The sequence below is a fragment of the Lasioglossum baleicum genome, unplaced genomic scaffold, assembly GCF_051020765.1.
Source record: "Lasioglossum baleicum unplaced genomic scaffold, iyLasBale1 scaffold0598, whole genome shotgun sequence".
Lineage (NCBI taxonomy): Eukaryota > Metazoa > Arthropoda > Insecta > Hymenoptera > Halictidae > Lasioglossum > Lasioglossum baleicum.
The window spans coordinates 47,749-69,074 of record NW_027469658.1 but is presented as its reverse complement, the minus strand read 5'-3'; the positions used below and the strand labels follow the sequence as shown (position 1 = coordinate 69,074).

The window sequence follows — 21,326 nt, the reverse complement described above, 5'->3', positions numbered from 1 at the left end:
ATTCTCCAAGTATTAGTAAATATTAGCCAAATATATCAACCTTTTAACTGCTAATACATTTTTGATAAGTTAATACTAAGTAGGATCTGTTCTCGTGTAACTGCTAATACATTTTTGATAAGTTAATACTAAGTAGGATCTGTTCTCGTGAGAAGTCGCAGTTGTACATTGATTGTTATAATTTTCGTTCATTTGACTTTTTATAAATTCTTATATATTCTGATTATTCAGTTTCTCGCTTTCTGTTTTTTTCGTGGCTTATATTTCATGGCGTAAACTTCTTTACTTACTGGTAATTATATTTATGGTAAGAATAGGTAGTTGTAAAAGACCCGTACGTTTACTGTTAATCTCAAATTGACATTTTTTCATTGCTGCAAATTTTCAACAGTTCGTGGATACGTTCTTAGATAAGTTTCTAGTACTACAACGTATACTTCAAGTTCCTAAATTGAATGTAACTTCGAGTCCTAATAATGAACCCAAATTAATATCATCCATTCCTGCTGTTTTCGGCTGATTGTTACTTTTTATTGAAATTGTCATATCTCTGGTGTTAACGTCATTCGAAGGTCATGGATGATGAAATTGATGAAATCGTAGATATGAAGTGTACAGTGTCATTTTGGCAATAATCGAAAAAATATTCTATGAAATATTTTTTCATCGCACCGCATAGCTAACTGAGAACTGATCAACTAATCTCTAAAACGTCATTTTGTCAGATTATAGCAAGTATTTTGAGAAATCGGTAAATGTCATACACCCTGTACAATCGTATAATTCTGTTTACCGAGATAAGGGATATACTTGAAAGCACAGGAAACTACTTATATGCTGATAAGTTATTACAGCAAATGAACTAGAATGTGATTGAATAGTAGATTGAATAATTTCAAATCGGGTGCACTTAAATTAATCAAAATCATGTATAATAGGCGGATATGTATAATAACTGTGGCTCAATCAATGGGATAACGAGGAGAGGGGATAAAGTGTTGGTCTTCTGTACAATAGTAAAGTTCTGAAGTGACGCAAACTTCTAAGCCTCGAGATATTAACAAAAATATACGAGTACTACGCGATTCGAACATTCTACCGAATGATTCCGAATTCGATGGTTTGCAAGATATTAATGGAAAAAATTAGGAATTACACGTATCGCTACCTAAGCATACAGTTGTGCTGGTAATAAAAATGGGCGTATGTTTTAATGTAAAAGCACAATATATACAAGGTGTTACCGCACATTGGACGATCACTTATAATATCGCAGCGTATTATTAAGAATCTGGTCGAGCTGGCCGGGATGGTCAACCAGTATTACGTAGAATTTATTTTAATATTGAAGAATATGCACCTATTGCATTTCTTATTAAAGAAGAAATGACGAAAATTCTGACCTTGTGAAATTAAGATGGAAAAATTTTGAAAAAACTGTTTCATATTGTCTTGCAACGAAGTAAGAATTCTTACAGGTTTTATAAATATTTCTTTTAATAAATATATGTTTAAGACATTCCGTAGATGTAGACGTGCGGTATTCTCTAAATATTTGGTGTGGCTAAATGATTGGCTGTTCAAGTTCGTGAACATTTTTATATTCTATTAAAATCAGCATTACTGGATAATTATGAAAAGAGTATTTCTGAATCTAAAGGACAAATTCAAGAGGCTGATGTGCATAATATTGCATATGAACTTGTATATAAAGTGCTGTGCAATAGTAAAATTGCAAATAAATATAAATTTTATATGTCTAAATTGGTATGTAATTTAGTATTTTCTGCCCATATATAATAGTTTAGTAACTTCAATTGCATATTCTGATAAATACAGATTTCTTTGGTACGGAAGTGTACTAGTACTAACACATTTACGTGACTTTAATGCAACTAATAAACGCAAGGTGCAATTAGAATACTTTAATGACTGTAGCAATATAGAGGAGGAAAATAATTTAGTACAAGATATAGAAAATCAAAGTATGTTAGATAAAGAAACAAATAAGAATATATCGTGCCCTACATATAAGGCTGCTTCAGAACTTAAAAAGAATGAGCAGTTATTGGAAAATAAATCTAACAATAATAATAAGAAACATACACTAAAAACAAGTATTTTGCAAAATGATAAAAATGACATTAGTATGAGAGAACCAAAACATAATATCAGTTAAAATTCATTCCTCATTTTCGAACATGGAGTTGGTGAAAAAAGTAATGGTGTAAAAGAATATAGTAGAAAAGTTGGTGAAACGGATTTACTGATTTTCAAATATACTTGTGCACGAAAAATTCACGAGGAAAATAAAATGGTATTACACAATAAAAAATCACAAACATCTTTGAAGGAGTGAGCAAAGAAAAACTGCAGAGATAAAAAAGAATCGCCTGCAAAGTTTATGAACAAATTTTACAATCTGCGAAATCGCGTTCCGTTCTTACAGTTGCGGAAAATAATGATAGTATAAATATTAAGGTCCCAATAGAATCAAAACACCACGGTAAAAAGATACGTAGAACTCTAGATTTACTTGAAAATAATTCAGATATGGAATCAAAGAAAAAGGTGAAACTTAACGAAGATAAGTTTCCTACGATTAATGTGAAACAAGATACCACTATTAATTAGTTTAGGGTAAATGAGATTTTTGTTAATAAAAATAATAAAATTGGTAATGATAATATTGTAGGGAGTTAGGCAGTTAGAAAGACAATTATTATTAAACTGCCTAAAAACGACAACAGTTTACCCGAGCGAAGACGGTTACCGCCGAAAAAGCGTAAATACGTGATGGGTGAACGACCGACGATCGAAACAATAAGTGTCGCGTGCGAAGTCGGTTGTCACCCAAAACAGTATCGGCGGTTAACAGGTTAATACCCTAAGAGGAAGAGGCAAGTACATATGAAAGAGAAAGAATGCATAGTTCAATAACCATGAATTATGAGTGTGAGCGCGAATGTGGAAGAGGGAAAATATAAATACGAGGAGAGTCGCGGAGGAGAGGAGATTACACATTGTAGTGTTGCGAGAGGCACAGCGTGGAGAAACGTGTATTAGAGAGAGCTATTTTTTAAAATAAATTTAACAACCACTTACTCTGACCATTTCGATCGCCTTCATCCTACAATTTGGGGGCTCGTCCGGGATCATCGTGCCGATCGAAATTCAGGTAAAGCGTAAGTGGTGAGTCCATTCAGATATGTTTGCAATGGAGCAAGAGAGGAACGCGGACAGTTTCACGGTCGTACAATTGAAGGAGATATTGAGAAGACGAGGGCTATCGTCTGCGGGAACGAAAAGCGAACTCATAAGGAAGTTGAATGATCAGGATCCGTCAGGTACGTGGAAGTCGGAGTTAGAAGAAACGGAGGAACCGCTTGGCGGAACAGGATCAGAGCCGGGAGCTGTGGGTGGAGCAGACGTGGATGCGGCCATGCAGGCTCTCGGGCAGCAGCAGCAAGCGGAATATCAGCGCAGGGAACTGGAGCTCGTACAACGTGAATTAGATGTCGCGAGGCGAGAATTGCAGGTAATGCGCGAAATGCAACGCCTAAATATTCCCAGTGGCATCCAGCAAGCCGGCCACGAACATGCGTCAGCGGCGCATTCGAAGGTCAACTCGACAGCAGTGGCTGATCTGCTCAGCTTCTTCAGCGGTAATACAAACGAGTTCGAGAACTGGGAGAGACAGTTGGCCCTACTCAGAGCAACGTACGGACTGGATGAAAGAGCAACGAAAATTTTAATCGGGATGCGGTTGAAAGGAAGAGCGCTGGAATGGTTGCACTCGAAACCTGAGCACATTGGTATGCACGTTGATTCATTATTGACCGAATTAAGGGGTGTTTTCCATTTCCCGCTTAGTAGGCTGATTCGAAGGCGCCAGTTCGAGGAGAGAACGTGGAAGAGAAACGAGACGTTCCAAGAATACGCGCACGATAAGATAATCTTGGCCAACCGTGTACCAGTAGACGAAGAAGAGATTGTCGACTACTTGATCGAAGGAATCCCTGACGTGCGTCTGAGGGACCAGGCCCTGATGGGAGGGTATTCGACAACGGCAGCGCTGCTGAAAGCATTGGAGAAGATAACGTTGCGAGATGGAGGGCAGCAGAACGCCAGCAGGAGAATGGACAGGCAGGACACAAGGAACAGCGGGCAGAACGGCGGAAGAAGAGAACGAGCGAGCGGGGAACGGCCAGGAGATCGGACCTGCTACAATTGCGGCATGCGGGACCACATCGGAATTCATTGTCCTACCAAGGCGGAGGGTCCGATATGCTTTCGATGCGGCGTGAGGGGTCACTTGGCATCGAAGTGTCCAAAGAGAAGCGACGGACAACCCAAGAATAGCTGCGCAGCAAGTAAGGTGAGCCCGCCGAAATTTAAAAAACAAGTAGAAGTCAACGATCATAAAGTAACAGCGCTTATCGATACCGGGAGCGATCTTTGTCTGATGCGTGAAGACCTGTATGTCAGAATAGGCTCTCCTCTGTTAAGTTCTAACGAAGTTAGGTTCCGTGGCATCGGGTCAGGCGAAAACATAACGTTAGGTGAATTTAGAGCGAAATTGAGAGTAGACGGGAACGCGTATTCTATCGTCATTCGAGTAATTCCTAACGAAATTATAGAATATGAATTTCTAATGGGTGCAGACTTTTTAGACACGGTAGATGTCAGGATACGAGCAGGAAGTGTGTACATTAGTCCATTGCACGAGCAACCCGCGGGAAGTAGTGATCTTCCGGAGGTATTCCAAATAAATGTATGCGATGAGGCGGCGAAACAGAACGTGGATGTTGCGCACATACCGCGGGCGGAGTACAGAGAAGCGATAGAAAAGTTAGTTTGCGAATATACACCAGTTAGAACGCGGGAGGTAGGAGTGAAAATGTCAATCGTCCTTAAAGACGAAGAGCCGGTTTTTCAAAGGGCAAGGCGATTAGCGCCGACGGAGCGCGAAAAAGTAAATGAACAAATAGGAGAGTGGCTGCGCGATAAAATCATACAACCATCTCTGTCGGAATACGCGAGCCCCGTTGTGCTAGTCAAAAAGAAGGACGGCACGATGCGTCTATGCATCGATTACAGACGTTTAAATGAAAAAGTAGTTCGCGATCGGTATCCGCTACCACTCATAGAAGACCAGTTAGATTTACTTCAGAGCGCGAAGTATTATAGCACGTTAGATCTTAAGAATGGGTTTTTCCACGTGGCGTTAGAGGAACAGAGCCGAAAATTCACCGCTTTTATTGTCCCCGACGGACACTATGAGTTTCTCCGAGCCCCTTTTGGCCTGTGCAATTCGCCGTCGGTATTTCAAAGATATATAAACGCCGTTTTTAAAGACCTCATACGTGACAAAATTGTGTTAACGTATATAGATGACCTCATAATACCTTCCGAAGATTACGAGTCAGGCTTAAGTAAATTGAGAGCAGTATTGGCGACCGCAAGCGAGGCCGGATTGAGTATCAATTGGAAAAAGTGTTGTTTTTTGAAAGAGGAGGTCGAATATCTGGGTCACATAGTACAAAACGGGCGCGTGCGTCCGTCAGCGCGCAAAGTAGAGGCCGTTAGGAAATTCCCCGAACCGACTAATGTAAAACAGGTACAGAGGGTATTTCCGGAAATTTGTACCACAATATGCCAGTATAGCGCGCCCACTGAGCAATTTGCTGAAGGGGGGGACACGTTTTAAATTCGGTGATGAGGAGAGGATAGCATTCCTTAGATTAAAAGAAATATTGAGCGAGAAGCCTGTCTTATGCTTGTATAGACAGGGCGCCGAAGCACAATTACATACTGACGCGTCGATGTATGGCTACGGTGCGATACTCCTCCAACGAAACGCAGAGGACGGTAAGATGCACCCCGTGTATTATGCGAGCGGGAAAACTACACCGGCAGAGTCGCGGTATACATGTTATGAACTGGAGGTGCTAGCAATCATAAAAGCATTGCGAAAGTTTAGAGTCTATTTGATAGGCATACCGTTCAAAATACTTACAGATTGTCGAGCATTCGCGTTAACGATGCGTAAAAGAGATTTGTGCGTTCGCGTGGCGAGATGGGCTTTGCTGTTAGAGGAATATCAATATGAAATAGAACACAGGTCTGGGAAGAGTATGGTGCACGTCGATGCGCTCAGTCGTAGTCCGTTGCCGCAGTGCATGGTGATAGGTGCGTGCGACGATACCATAACGTCGCAATTCAAACGGGCGCAGCGCGAGAATAAGGATGTCGAAAGAATATTAGAGCTAGCTGCGCAGGGAAATATCGAGGGGTATGTAGTGCGCGGAGAGCTGTTATTTAAAGAGGTAGACGGTAATCTACTGTTGGTAGTCCCGAGTTCAATGCGCAGTCAGGTCATCCGAAAGGCCCACGAAAGAGGTCATTTTTCCGCCACGAAGACTGAGGCTTTACTGCGGAACGATTATTGGTTTCCGAATGCGAAAGCGAAAATTGAACAGGTTGTGCGAAATTGTGTGGAGTGTATTCTGGCCAATAGAAAACAGGGTAGGATGGAGGGATTGCTAAATCCATTAAACAAAGGCATAACCCCGTTAGAAACCTTCCACATAGATCACCTCGGTCCGTTGCCGTCTACCAAGAAAAGCTACAGGCACATTTTGGTGGTAGTAGACGCGTTTTCAAAGTTCACGTGGTTGTACGCTACTAGAAGCACGGGGGCTGGTGAGGTAATAACGCGATTACGGAAACAAGCGGCTGTATTTGGGAACCCCTATAGGATTATATCCGATCGCGGAGCAGCTTTCACTTCGGAAGAATTCGCGAAATACTGCGAGGACGAAAAAATTCAGCACCAGCTGATCACGACGGGCGTTCCGAGAGGGAACGGCCAAGTAGAGCGTGTAAATCGTACCCTGTTACCGTTGCTAACGAAATTAGCACATCCTAAACGCGAGGAGTGGTACAGATATTTAGAGCTAGCACAACAGTGCTTAAATGTTACCATGCACCGAAGCATAGGAACAACTCCTTTTCGTGTACTTTTCGGAACCCACGCGAGACTACGAGACAATCCGGAAGTGCGAGAATTGTTAGAAAAAGAATGGGTTATGCAATTCGAGGCTGAGCGAGACGAAATAAGAGATCGTTCTAGGCGAGCAATCGAGGCGGTGCAGAAAGAAAATAGAGAGGGATACGATAGGAAAAGAGTTATCGCGAGCGAATATCGAGACGGCGACTTAGTGGCGATCAAACGCACTCAGCAAGGTCCCGGGCTGAAACTAGCCAATAAGTTTTTGGGGCCATATAGAATTGTTAGGAAGCTGCGCAACGACCGATATGTTGTTGAGAAAACCGGGGATCACGAGGGGCCTCTGCGAACTTCGACAGCGGCAGATTATATGAAACCCTGGGCAGCGCCGGCTGATGACGAATCTGACGCGGACGATTCGATGTACGATATCCGGGGTCGGATATCAGTGCAGGATGGCCGAATGTAGGGAGTTAGGCAGTTAGAAAGACAATTATTATTAAACTGCCTAAAAACGACAACAGTTTACCCGAGCGAAGACGGTTACCGCCGAAAAAGCGTAAATACGTGATGGGTGAACGACCGACGATCGAAACAATATGTGTCGCGTGCGAAGTCGGTTGTCACCCAAAACAGTATCGGCGGTTAACAGGTTAATACCCTAAGAGAAAGAGGCAAGTACATATGAAAGAGAAAGAATGCATAGTTCAATAACCATGAACTATGAGTGTGAGCGCGAATGTGGAAGAGGGAAAATATAAATACGAGGAGAGTCGCGGAGGAGAGGAGATTACACATTGTAGTGTTGCGAGAGGCACAGCGTGGAGAAACGTGTATTAGAGAGAGCTATTTTTTAAAATAAATTTAACAACCACTTACTCTGACCATTTCGATCGCCTTCATCCTACAATATTGAAACTGAGGATGTTATACATAAAAAAGTATTTACAATAATAAACAATAATATAAGATATGGCAAAGAAAGTCTAAAGAAAAAACTACGTAACTGAACATAGAGAAACGAAAAAAATTATTACAAGAAAAATGTGATAAACAGAGCCTCTTGAAACATCACATATGAAAAAATAAGAAGATACCTCTACCTGCAGATAAAGCAACTCAGTTTAAACTGCAGACATTTTATAGTCGTATTTAATGAAACATTATCCATTTGAACGTATTCCTGATCGAACGACATTTTCAAAAACATGTAGAAAGATGCATCATACTCCTCTTGGTCAAAAAATATTTGGTAGAAGTATAATTCAAAAAAATTTTTAAATCCTATTATTCAATCTGAATTAATAAGTAACTGTTTCAGATAAAGGGAGAATACAACAATTTGTACTGAAATATATGACACATAATTATTGTTTCTTTTATTAGATGTGTCTTATTTAAGAACAATATAGTAAGCATTAAAACATGAACATGGAATCATAATTTATTCATTATACACATTATTCAAACAATTTTATATGTAAGCAAATATGTTGATTGAAGCTCGAAATTTTGAAATGTAATTATTGCTTTTTTTATCAGAAACTTTTATACCTGCACATGTATCTCATTATTTATATATAGAACTAAAGGTTCAACCTGTAATTGATCGTGTCACGTTTCTTGCACATATACATGAAGATTTAATAAAATATAATTTATAATTTTATTTAGTATCTAATATGTTATGATATTAACCTTATTTTTAATTTGCTTTCTGCGATTTGAACATAACAAATTTAATAAATATTCTTTAATTTTGAACAGAAAAATAATAAATTTTGTTATAAATATTATTTATTGAGCAATCCTTATAAATACATATATCATAATCATTTCACTGGCAAAAATTACAATATTGACGAAAAGAATATAATAATTATTTGTAATACTATATAGAATATAGAACAAAGGAAACAGAATACATGGGAACATATTAATTAGCATACCGTACGATTATACCATACTGTTTCCTTAATTAACTATAGCCGTTAATTAAATATATAGGCAAGATTGGTGAACCTTAAAAAAAGTATACCTAGTTAACAACTTATAAATTAGAGTTCTAACATATATTTCGTTTCTATTTTTTTTTTTTTTTTATTTGTCAGCATATTATATTTTGTAGAAATTTGATGATTTTTCTTATCTTCCTACAATTATTTATAAATTCTTTAATTTTGATATTACTCTTTACGTCATATGGAGATTCTCGAAACTTATAACCAATGAAAATGTTACATGTATTGGAAATTTTAAATTAATAGTCTATTTACAATATATACAGATAGAAAATTGACACAAATAATCTAATATAAGAAAGTACACAGTATATTTAATTATATCTCAAGAAAGATTATAATTCTAGGTTTCGATTTATAAGCTTCATTTACTAAAAATTAAGGCAAAAACGTGAAATTACGGAATAAATACATTCTTGACAAACTTTCCTTATTAGGTTTAAATATGTAGTGTGAATTATAATGAAGTTCTACAATCTATAATCTTATATAATCTTATAATGAAGTTATCTAACTGCATTAAAACTTCCGTTTGCAATTCGTGCCATAATTTTCGTCGAACCGTTACTATGGCGCCACAGTGGTCACCCGTGACCACCAGCATCTAACATCAATTCATTATTATGTTGCCATTATATGCTTTGAATAATAAAAATAATGCCATAGCGGCCTGGGCCAAACATATGATTTCGGCGTGGCAGTCAAAGGGTTGAAATGAAATTTATAATATGATTTACATAATTTTATCGCAATTCGATATATTTCAATACATACGACTTCAAACCACAGCAGCTGTAAAACAAGATTTTCGAATTTTTCTACCCTAGCCATGTGCCCGATATCTTGTAAAGCCATATTTATTTGAAAACGGAAGCCAAGTTTCACCGGTAGACCTGACTTTGGTTGGATGTAGGTAAACGATTCGTGAATATCTTTCCTTGGATTTAAACCACTGACAGCTTCCGAAATGCTTGGATCGCTCTTGTGAATACGACAGTACGATGGGAAATCCTGCATGATTGCAAAGGTAAATTGACCAATTTTTAATGTTAATGGTTATGGCGATATGTTATTTATCTGCGTTATATTATGCATATATGTGCTTTATGTTATTTTTAATATTCATTTTTATGGTGTACATCATCTTACCGTAATAACAATCGGTGACATCGATTAAACCAGCTTTCAAGCAATGTCAATACCGTCAGAAACACTTGTTCTCTGAGTTATAGACACCATTATCCATTACGTTTTCGAAGAATTTGTATTCGTAGGTGTGCAGCCCATTCATGGTTGTCTCTCCAGTTCTAGTCTGCAAAATGATATTTCAATTTTGTATACTATATCATTTGGTAATAAATATTTTTTAATATTTATTGTACGTATATTATTGCAATATCTCATATGGATCGTTATTTCGAAATTGATAATTGAAGACTGCCGATTATTGGTGATAATTCATAATAGCACGAGGACTTTTCGGGACATTATGAAATTATTCGAATACGAGATTCTTTGGTGCTTGGTATGTGGCGTGTGCTAAAGTGCGACATACCATGTAGGCACTGCGACAGAGACTTTTCCTAAGGAATAATATAGTATCGTTCGAGTGAATGTAAGTCGGAAACTTTACTTCATAACTGGCTCCGTTGACATTCGCACACTTTCCTGTCCATTGTGGTAGATCTATTTGCCGTAAAACTTTTCAATTAGTCCTGTGCGACGTACGTCCTTTTCGCCGGTGTAAACGGTTACATAGTCATCCTCGAACTCGTACATCTGCGTGCAAAACGAGGTCGTATTAAAATCTCGGTAATATGTAAATATATAGTTGAGATTCTGTTGCGAGATTCAATTGCGAGTAGGAAATTTGAGAAGATTATTTAATACTCTGCGAAGATGTTTTGTACGAATTTTGTTACGACATTGAAGAGGAAGAAAGAAAGCAGCGATACTTTATATTTAGGGTTACTACGATTAACTTTTCATCGTAATTATCTTGCAGTTTTTGGAAGAATCGAGCAGGCGAAGTTGCGTAATTGACACTCACTCTGTCGATGAGGCCCGCCTTATCGAATTTGATCTCAGATGGCATTAATTTATTGCCAACGGTAACTAAACCGGATTCGTAACCGAGTTAATTCTAATCTAGTAAAATATGCAGCATTCTTCATAACGTTTGCAATACTCTGAAAAAGGAAGGAAAAGTTATTTTGCGGAATGTCCGTATTCATCTTATCATATTAATGATAATTAACTACAAAATAAGCAGAAAGATTTTTCTTTGTTATCTGTTTTCGAAGCGAATCTCTTTCGTTCTTGCATACGAAAAGTAAAGTACATTTTCTATTTCTAAATTAAAGCACGTCACGAATCGTAGATCCAAGATGGATCTCTCAAAAACACTTAGAGAAAAGTAGGAAACGTAAAGTAGGAAAAATCGTGGAGACGATAAAAGAAGATCTCGGGGCTTTGATTATCGCAGCCGGCAGGTCTCGTGATTTTTATGTCGACAAACGTGTTCTATATACAAAGAGCAGTTGAAACGTATATAGGAATTCGCAGAGAAGAGGAACCAAGGAGATTTGTATGCTTAATCTACCAAAGTCGTTTATTTGAATCCTGAATATTTTTTCCCTCCCCGCCTTTTCGACCGTTTTCCATCCTCCCGTCTCGCGGAAGGTCGCAAATTCTTTCTCTTGTTAAAACCGACATAGCGGTCAGCCTCTCGTGTAACTCTCTTTTTCTTTCTTTCTCCTCCTCTCCGCTCGTTTACCGCTACTAATTTTCGTTCGATTGCGAGACGAGGGAAAAAGGGTCGGCAAAGGTCGATCGTGTGCAAGCTACTTTTTAGCTTTATTTTTCGAATGGCCAATACCAGGATAACGATATCCTTTTACTGTGGCAAAACCTATGATGGTAGCCGCCTCGCTAATTCGTCGATATTCACTTTGAGACGGACAGTCCGCGTTCCAGGCCAAGCACTGATTCCGCAAAACTCCGTCGAAGTGGTTTTCAATCGAGCCACGCTTCCCGATCCCACGCCTCTATATACAAATTTCCCTCATTTCCTTCTCCTTTCCCAGCGTAATTTCGACACCTCGCATAATTAGGTCCCATCTCGCGTTATCGACTTATCGCCTTCTTCCGTACGATTTCTCGCCAGAGACGTCGTTCTCGAGATTCCAATCCTGAAATCTCGTTCTCAACAAAGTTAGAAGATATTGGCAAGGATTACTATCCCAAACTTACCCTAAAAACCTTCTTCTTGAGGCGTCTGTTTACGGAAATAACAGGGTACGAAATTTTTGGGTTCCGTTCGTGTCAATTTTCATTTCGTATTGTAGCAAATATTACACGTAAATTCATTGTACAGCGATTCCAATAAAATGTTAAGACGAGAACTGGATATTTCGTTTTAAGTACACTAATTTGTATTCGTGACATTTCATTGAAAAAATAGGGCGCATATTTTGCATATAGCGTGTCTAAACGCAGAAAGATTGACCTTTGGATATAATCTACCCTTTTGCCCTTAACGAACTTCGAGTACAATTTTCTTTAAACAGATTCTAATCCTCGAAGATTCCGCTAAAAAGAACAAACACACATCTGTCTCGTTTCGAGTTTTCCCGACGTATGACCCTAAGCAAATATTTCCGGAAACGGGGGAAAAAATGGAGAAACGTAATAAGCGGTTGCTCGGGAGAAAGAGTGGTCTAATCGGTGGGACAGGCGAAAACATAAAGGGCAAATGGAAAATCCGCCATAGCGGTTGAAACGGCGGATGTGTGCGTAAAATTTTTTTACCGGCAGAAATTAACCTTTTGCACTCGAGAGGAGACTGTCAGTTACCATGAAATTTTGAAGACCCATATTAATTAATCTGTCAAATTTAAGATAATATAGCAACATTCGAGATATCGAAACCAAACAATTCTACGTGTTAATTATTATACGACTCTTTATTTACCGCTCATAAAAATAACGTCAGTTTTATAGTCAAAAATCTGTAAATTTCTACTTTTCTGTAGCTAAAAAGTCGCCGAGAGCAAAGGGTTAAAAGTAATTTGGGCAAAAAATTTCTTGGCATGTGTGTCAAGTTAGAATTCAGTAACAAAATTAACATTGAGACTACTTAATACCTAATATTTACAATAGTGATACATCTAAATATTCTACGAACCCCAACAACGTTAATCAAAGTACTGCGACAGAAATGTAACTTTCTATCTCTATTCGACAGGGGTAGAAATTAATTTCTAAAAAAAAATTGTAACCCAAACCTTAACCCGTTAATTATCCGTTAAAAGATCGACGCGACATTAAACGATTGGAACAAAAAAAGGGAAATAAAATACTAACATAACAAAATAATAAAAATTAAAACACTAATAATGCATCAATCTGTGTTCTACCAAACTTCGACGAAGAAGGAAAGAACGTTAAACCAGTGCTCCTAATTAAAATTAATTCGGTAGCTTTGTCAAAAAAAGAAAAGAGAAGATACACTATTCTAATCGCGTGTTGCACGCGGAATGAAATTCGGCCGCAGTAAACGAAACATAAACCGGAAGAAACGCGTGTGCATTTTTGCGTGGAAATCAAATCGATTATAGTGTGATCGGAAAACAGTGACCAAGGGGGGAGGGGCAGGGAACGGGGACAGAGAAAAGCGAAAGGGCTAGGGTAAGAGAGACATGAAATATGAGTACGGAAATGTAGACATTTGTCAGGAAATTGATAACTCGAATAAACTCGTCGCAAATCGTTTAAACTGTCTACCAAACGGCACGATTTCACCTCTTCGGAATGAACGCGGCCACCGAAAAGTGTAATAAGTTGACGGAAAAATACGGTCATCATTCGCGTGTATCGTCGTAGATCCCCCCCCCCCCCCCCCCGGCATGAAATTAACGTAGGATGTGATATAGAGCGGAAGTAACGAGTTTCGGAATAACACGCGTGTCCGATAACGAAGTAACAACCTTATAAATTTCTTCGTATCTCACTGCACCCCGTGCACACTTATGGCCGCCTTTTATTAAGCGCAGAATCGCTTAATCTAAACACGAGTCGAAGTTTCGTTTCTACTGGCTGAAATTCAGTCCTAACGCTCGCTATCGCGCGTTTCAGCGAATTCTTTTTTAATATTTCCCAGCCGCATCTCGCTCGAGCTTGCGTACTCGCGATTATCTCCGGGAGAATTAGCCGTTTCGAGAAATCTTCTCGGATAGAATTTACTTCGTTTTTCCAGGGCCACGTTTTATGGCGACCATAAATCTTGTGGGTGGACCTTCGTTCTTTCAAATACCACTCGGGCATCTGCTCTATCGCTGCTAAAATTTATCGGTTCTTAATGCTTTTGTTTCTTTTTTTTTCCGATTATTCAGAACTATTTTGTTCGCGTATGGAATTTCACTTTCGATATTCAACGTCATGATCGGTGTGATTTGTCTATTCAAACGTAAACAGTAACGGATTTATCGCTTCTATCCGTGTTTATAGACACGGGGCAATCCTCATTTTGGGATAGAATAAATCTGGATTCTTAATAAAGGTTTGAATGTTAACGAATGACAGGAAAATATGAATTTATTTCAGAGAAAAAAGGGTAAAAGAGTAAGGCACCGGTGAGGTGCTTAAAATTTGAAAAAATTGGAGATTTGGGCCAAGATAGAAGTTTAAGGAATAATTGAGATGAAGGTTGAACCAGGACACCCTGTATATCAAGGGATGGAGGCTACCTTAACCCCATATAAAATGAACCAGAATGTTCAGGGTTGTCGAGCAACCTTTAGCAACATAAGCAATGTCAATTATACCGATACTTCCATACTTTTCGAAGCATAATAGTCGAGACTGCAGTTAAACGTCGACTCGCCAATATCGAAATCGGTATGTCCTTCGGTTAATTAATATTTCAATTAGACACTCTTGTTTTACAAGCTTATTCGGGATATTTATACTTTACTCGATGAACGTATTAAAATTCCTTTATCGACTTTAAACGTGTCTTCCATCCCTTTTTCCGTTATTTTCATCGTATTTCCGATCGATTCCCAGGATTCCCGGTTCCTTGGTTTCATTTATAACCAAAATATTCGATCTAAATAGTTTATTTAGATTAATATTGGGTTGTTTAGAAAGTAATTTCGTTTTTTCGAATTAGAAAATTTGTCGAATTCGTCGGTTCATGATCACGAGATGAAACGTCTCGTCTTAAAAGACATATTTTATTTTCACGAAAAATAACGGAACGACTTTCCGAACAACCCAATATTATTTCGAAGCCGTGAACTTAGCCGAGAAATTGCGAACGCTGATTTATTATTGCTTCGTGGTAAACGAATTAATAATATGAACTTTGGAATTAAGAAATCGCGTTTGATTACGTAAATGTGTAACAAATAATATCTTCGTGTATCAACGAAACGCACAAGGTGGATTTACGCGAAAGATAATATCGCAGTTAGTATAAAATACAATATCGAAATGATAAATCAGTTCTCTGACGAGAGAAGTTCTCGCTCGATCAACGACATTCGCAATCCTTCCGACGAATTTTCTCCATTAATAATAAGCCACAAATAAGGTTCTAAAATTGCTATACGATAAACAATACACGCGCGACAATGGCCGCGGATTCGAGAATAAAAGAAACCACGCGTCACGCGTTGATAATGCAAACTCGAACTTTGCGACGGGGGAATTAATTCGGACATGGCGTCTGACGCGGAAGCTTGCGGGCGTGGTGGAAATGGTGGAAATCGCTTTTATGGCACGTTTACACGGGAATCCTAATGGCGAACACCATAAAATACAGATCTCATTGTATAAGATCTGGGCGACGTGCACCCTTCAGGTCATATCTTCCTAGGTAAGGGAGGAGAGTGGAAAAACTTGATTAGCAAATATTCGTAGGACGTGATAATAAATCGCTGCATGGCCTCTGGTCCGCGCGAGGAATACAAATGAAGGTAACTGCTTCTCTCCGCCAGGCCACCATCCAGACGGACAGCTCGATCAAAGTATCTAGAACTGCACTCTAATTCTTCAATATCTGTGCATCCACGGATATTACACGGATATTTTTTTCTTCGCATCCAACGTTTCTCGTCTAGCTGAAAATTTCTCGTCTATATATTATCGTTATATTATTCTTAATTTCGACGGGTGATTCTTCTCCTTATTTGTTTCGCTGATTAATCACGAGCAAAAATGATTAGAAAACTGTGAGAGTTCAAATAATCTGGAAAAATAATCGACATTGAATTTATTTGAGATCCAAATGGAAAATTTCTCGTTTGTTGTCCTATTCATAATTTCTATGATTGATTGATTCTTCTCCTTCTTTGTTTCGCCGATTAATCACGTGTAAAAATTATTAGAAAACTTTGGGAGTTTGGATAATCCGGAAAAATCATCGACATTGAATGTACTTGGGATCGGTCGTTCGGAAAGTCATTTCGTCTTTCTTCCCAACAGAGGAAAGCCAACTTCACAGCCAACTTCACATTTTAGCCGCAAAAAAGAAAAACGAAATGACTTTCCAAACGACCCAATATTTATATTAAAAATCAATAAATTATGAGACTTTTGTATACCATATGACAAAGTTTTATTCTAATATTTCAACAGAATTTAAGTCAACTTAAATATATAATTTCGATTTAATATTACAATTAGCGTTATATTTATAATATCTATACTACTCGAATTTATAATATTAAAGTATTTCAATAGAGTTCAAGTCAATTTAAATATATAATTTACGATACGATATATAATATTATAATTAGCGTTACCTTTATAATATTTGTACCATTCGAATTTATAATATTAACATAAATAAAATACCCCGGTATTATGTATTTATATCTCGACTGCATTCGAACGTTTAATTAATGCCATAATTCTGCGTACTTTGAATAAAGAGGCGCAATATGGTATACAAAACCGAGTACGGGTTACGCTGGCTATTTCAGAAGAAGCTAATTAAGTAGACAGCGAAGTAGCCGTTTCATCTCTCCCGAACATTCACACGTGCATCGTTCAAACTAATTGCAAATATATTAATTAAGAGCGCACGATCGCAATCTGACTTATAAAATATAAACTATCTTTTCAGCGGTGTCTTAGATTTAATCTCGCGGAAATTAATAAGAAAATTAAATAATTAAAATTAATATCTTGTTTACAAAAATTTCACGGTAAAAAGAGGTTTCACTGTTCTCTTTCTTCTTCTTCGGGAATTTATGCTTCTCTCGATCTCTACCACCTATGGAAATAAACATCGCCGAAGCGTAAATGTGTTTTCTATGCTGCCAAAACAATTCACAGGACGTCCCTGTTGAATAAATTCCAATATTTCTTCGATTTATTTACCCTCTTATTTCCAAATTCAAGGTTGCCTCAGAGATATACCTAAATTTTAGACGGTAGTCAGGAAGTTGACATTTACGTAAATTACTTTAAAGATGTAGCTCGGGAAATTAAAGGAAATTTTTGTGGAGATTCTCGATTTGTAACCAAAAATAGGTCTCCAAATTTTTCTCGAATTATCAGATGTTGAATTAGAAAAGGCAGCTGAGTAATAAAATTCATTACACAAATTCGTTGCACTCCTTTGAAAATTTTCTTCAAAATTCTACATTCATTGTTATTTCTTTCGCTCATTTGACTTTTTCTAAATTCCGATTATTCAATTTCTCGCTATTCTTTTCTTTTTCTTAGCTTATCTTTTATAGCGAAAAAAATTCTTTAAACGCGTTATTCCATAAATACTGGACACTGGCAACGAAAATTTAATTATAATTCGGATCTGATAAAGTTAAAACGTCTTTAGACCGTGAGATTGTACCGAGGTCGAAAGGCGTCTAACGTCGCGACGATTCTAATGATTGAAACGGAGAGCAGGGACGGAAAGGTCGCGACGGAGGGTGCGCATTAGCCTCGGGGGTAGTATTTACGAAAAAATGGGGGAAAGGGGTTGTAAAACACAGACCGGGTTTGAGAGCCAATTACCGAAAGTCATCTGAGCGGAGGAATAATTAATTAAGTAACCGGAGAGCTCTATTAGTAAGTGCGAAATATTTTCTTGCCACAGATCACCACGTGTCTCCGAAGTTACGCGGTTAGGTAATCGAAAGGATTGAAGTTTCACTCGAATTTCTGGCACTGGGGAGATTTTGCCGTCCAAAATTATTTCGTTGGATGACAGTAATCCTTTGACACGTCGATGAATTTCGCACGAATGTTTGGCAAAGTCTGCGACGAATTATTATTAGAAGAAATTGTTCGAGAATTAAAAAGTAACGTTTCAACGCGTAACTTCCGATTCTGATACGTATTTTAAGCTTCGATTCGAAGTATAAAGTACGAAATTTCTATCAATCGCCGAGAACGCAAATGAAAAGATGACAAAAGAAATCGGTATATTTATTTTTATTTGTAATTTCTCCATTTCGGCAGACAGTCGGTTAGACGAGGATTTCGGGAAAGATCGATATACTAAATCGTTTAGTATGAATATCTGGTCTGGTCGCATGATGGTTGAGCAGCTGCTGCTGGAATGCTGGTCACTTGTAACTCGATAATTCTACTTCGTTTGGGTCCCGGTAATCTATACTGCGGCTCGTTATTCACGCATCATAATGAGTTTCGCGTTACGCGCCTTTTCTCCCTGCGGACGGCTGGGATGTTCCTCGCAACGAGTTGTCGATACTCGGTTATAAGTATTTGCGATAATTGTAACAGAGGAAACGAAAACGTGGCGAATTTCTTCCATTCGATGGAATTATCCGTGTTAATCCGTTCGTGGTCTACACATGCCTTTCCTTTCGCTGTGCGAACTCATCGTCGATCCACTGTGATTAGAAAGTTGCTAATTAATCGCGTACGTGCCAACACTCGCGAATTTCTCATCTCCAGATTTATGATTTTCGGCATCGACATCTTTTCGTGCATAAGTGTATTATCTATAATATATTTGACTATGTTACTATTTTTGAGAATTTTAACCCTAGCCGAATCTCGATCGCCGTTTAATCAGAATCTAAAGATCGATGTTAATTAATATATCAAATTTGAAATTAGCCGATGATGGATCGATTAATTTGCCTACGGTTTCTTATTTACCACTTTAAAAATATCATTGACTTTATAGCAGAAGGAATTGAAATTACTATTTTCCTATAACGGAAATGAGCAGCTTTAAAACATAATTTTATGGAAGATGGTTAGAAAGTGTAAAGGACCTCGAAGTGGAGAATACGATAAGTGTTCCGAAAAAAGATCAATATGAAGGATCTCGTTGCATTTATACCAGAACGTTCAGTTTCTTCGGTTCATTGAGTCGAGCAGTATATTTTGCTTATTTTGAACATCTTTATTTATTTCTTAATCCCTAAAAGTTTGTTAGATAGCGCAAAAGTGTAGATGAAAGTGATCCGTATTTTTAATGTCTCATTATGTTTGCTTCATAATTTATTGTTACTTACTTTTGTCTATAGTCGTCATAATTGTGCTTCAAATAAGATTACTATAAATTATCTCAAAAATCCTGTTCTAATTGGACGAAGAATAGTGTCACCCGTTAACGGATTACGGGGCCCCTGTGGAAACAAAACTCATTTTTCTTTTTTTTTATTTTATGCAGCTGAAGTGTAAAGTTGGCTGTGAACAAATACAAGTAGGTCCCCTAAAGTGGAAAAACGAAACGACCTGATATAATCCTAATATATAACAATATACTAATCGTTTAGTATATATTCAGCATACATTCGTTATCCTCGTTATCCATTTGTATCATATGGAAATATTTAAAAAAAGGCCCATATCACCGAAATTTTGTATTTAATATTTAGGTGTAAAATTGTATAAAATTAAAAAAAAAATCATTTTCCAGCATTATTTGTTAGAAATTTTATTTGGTGTGGTAATATTTGAAATGTGGGATGCATATAGGCCCCTGACAATTTTTCTATTGTTGTATTCTACTCTCTTTCTATTCTATTCTTGTAGACAAACAACGCAACGCCTTTGAGCTTGTTTCGACTAAGTTGATGGTATGACAATTGGAAAATCTTGGTGGCAATGACACGGACGTTGTAACTTTTTCTGTTTTTCTTGGTGATGCAGTTTTCCTATATTATTCGCAATAATTTCTTCGGCACGATTTTGTTCGAACACGTAAAATGTGCTCTGTCTTTATAAATGTTCCTGAAAATAGTAACAGTTATCAGTGTCGGTACTTGTCTCTGTGATCTTATTAGTGTTATTTTATTAATTAAATATTTGGATTCTATACCGAACGCAGCCGCGTATATATACGCTCTGGTGATAGTGACCTGGAAAATTCAGCGTATATATAGGGCTGGATAAAATTATTAGCACAGCAAGATTTTTCCGATTCAAATGCTTATAACTATCAAACTAATTGATAAAAAGGAAAATATTGTGGACATATGCATTTATTTATTATTATAGTTTATTATTTAATAGAAACAGTAACATAAATAAAGTAACATACGAAATAATAGCAAGAACATGTTTATTAAACGTTTTAAACACGGACAAAAGTATTGACACAAATTATAAAAAGTATCTTGAAATTAACAATGAATGTTTGGTTTGTTCTCCTTTCTTCAGAATAATTTCCATCGATCGTTTCGGCATTGACGTCACCAATTTTCAATGTAAAATCCGGCTCTATATTGTTCCATTCTTGCAAAATAATAGTTATTAATTGATTCTTATTTGTTATACCGTGCTATCTAATTCTGCATTCTAATTCATTCCACATGTGTATAATGTGTGCCATTTAAATTCAACATATATCTTCGTTCATATTGAAAATAAGACAAAGTGACTAAAGGGAGATTAGATAACTGCAAACTGTATATTTGATAAATAAAGTCTTGTCAAAATTACCTTGAATATTATTTTGAGGTTACCGGCATTATTTTGCATGTATTAATAATTTTAACAATTTATGTATAATATATATTATGCCAAATATACGTTTAATTTGAAAATAATGAATTCAATCTTTTGAGACGATTCTTTAGAAAATTTCGATACAATATTTTAGTTACTTTCGTCAATATAAATAGTAACTTTTTATTATCTCGGTATTTACGAAATATTTGACAAAATAATGACGGCGGGCTTTTATAATAATAGCACGGTTCGTATAAGCAGTGCGTTAAGCAGTTTGCGATCTAGAAGTATAATAATAATTGCGATTTTATACTTTCATAATTAAAGAATTTAATTTATTCTAAGATAAA

The 21,326-nt window shown here is 37.3% G+C and overlaps 2 pseudogenes; one reads left to right on the top strand and one right to left on the bottom strand.

The window, feature by feature from the left end:
- Positions 1–1,572: 1,572 nt before the first annotated feature.
- Positions 1,573–2,634, top strand: LOC143220279 (uncharacterized; annotated as a pseudogene).
- Positions 2,635–9,490: 6,856 nt separating this feature from the next.
- On the bottom strand, positions 9,491–11,170 carry LOC143220278 (protein peste-like; annotated as a pseudogene).
- Positions 11,171–21,326: the final 10,156 nt, after the last annotated feature.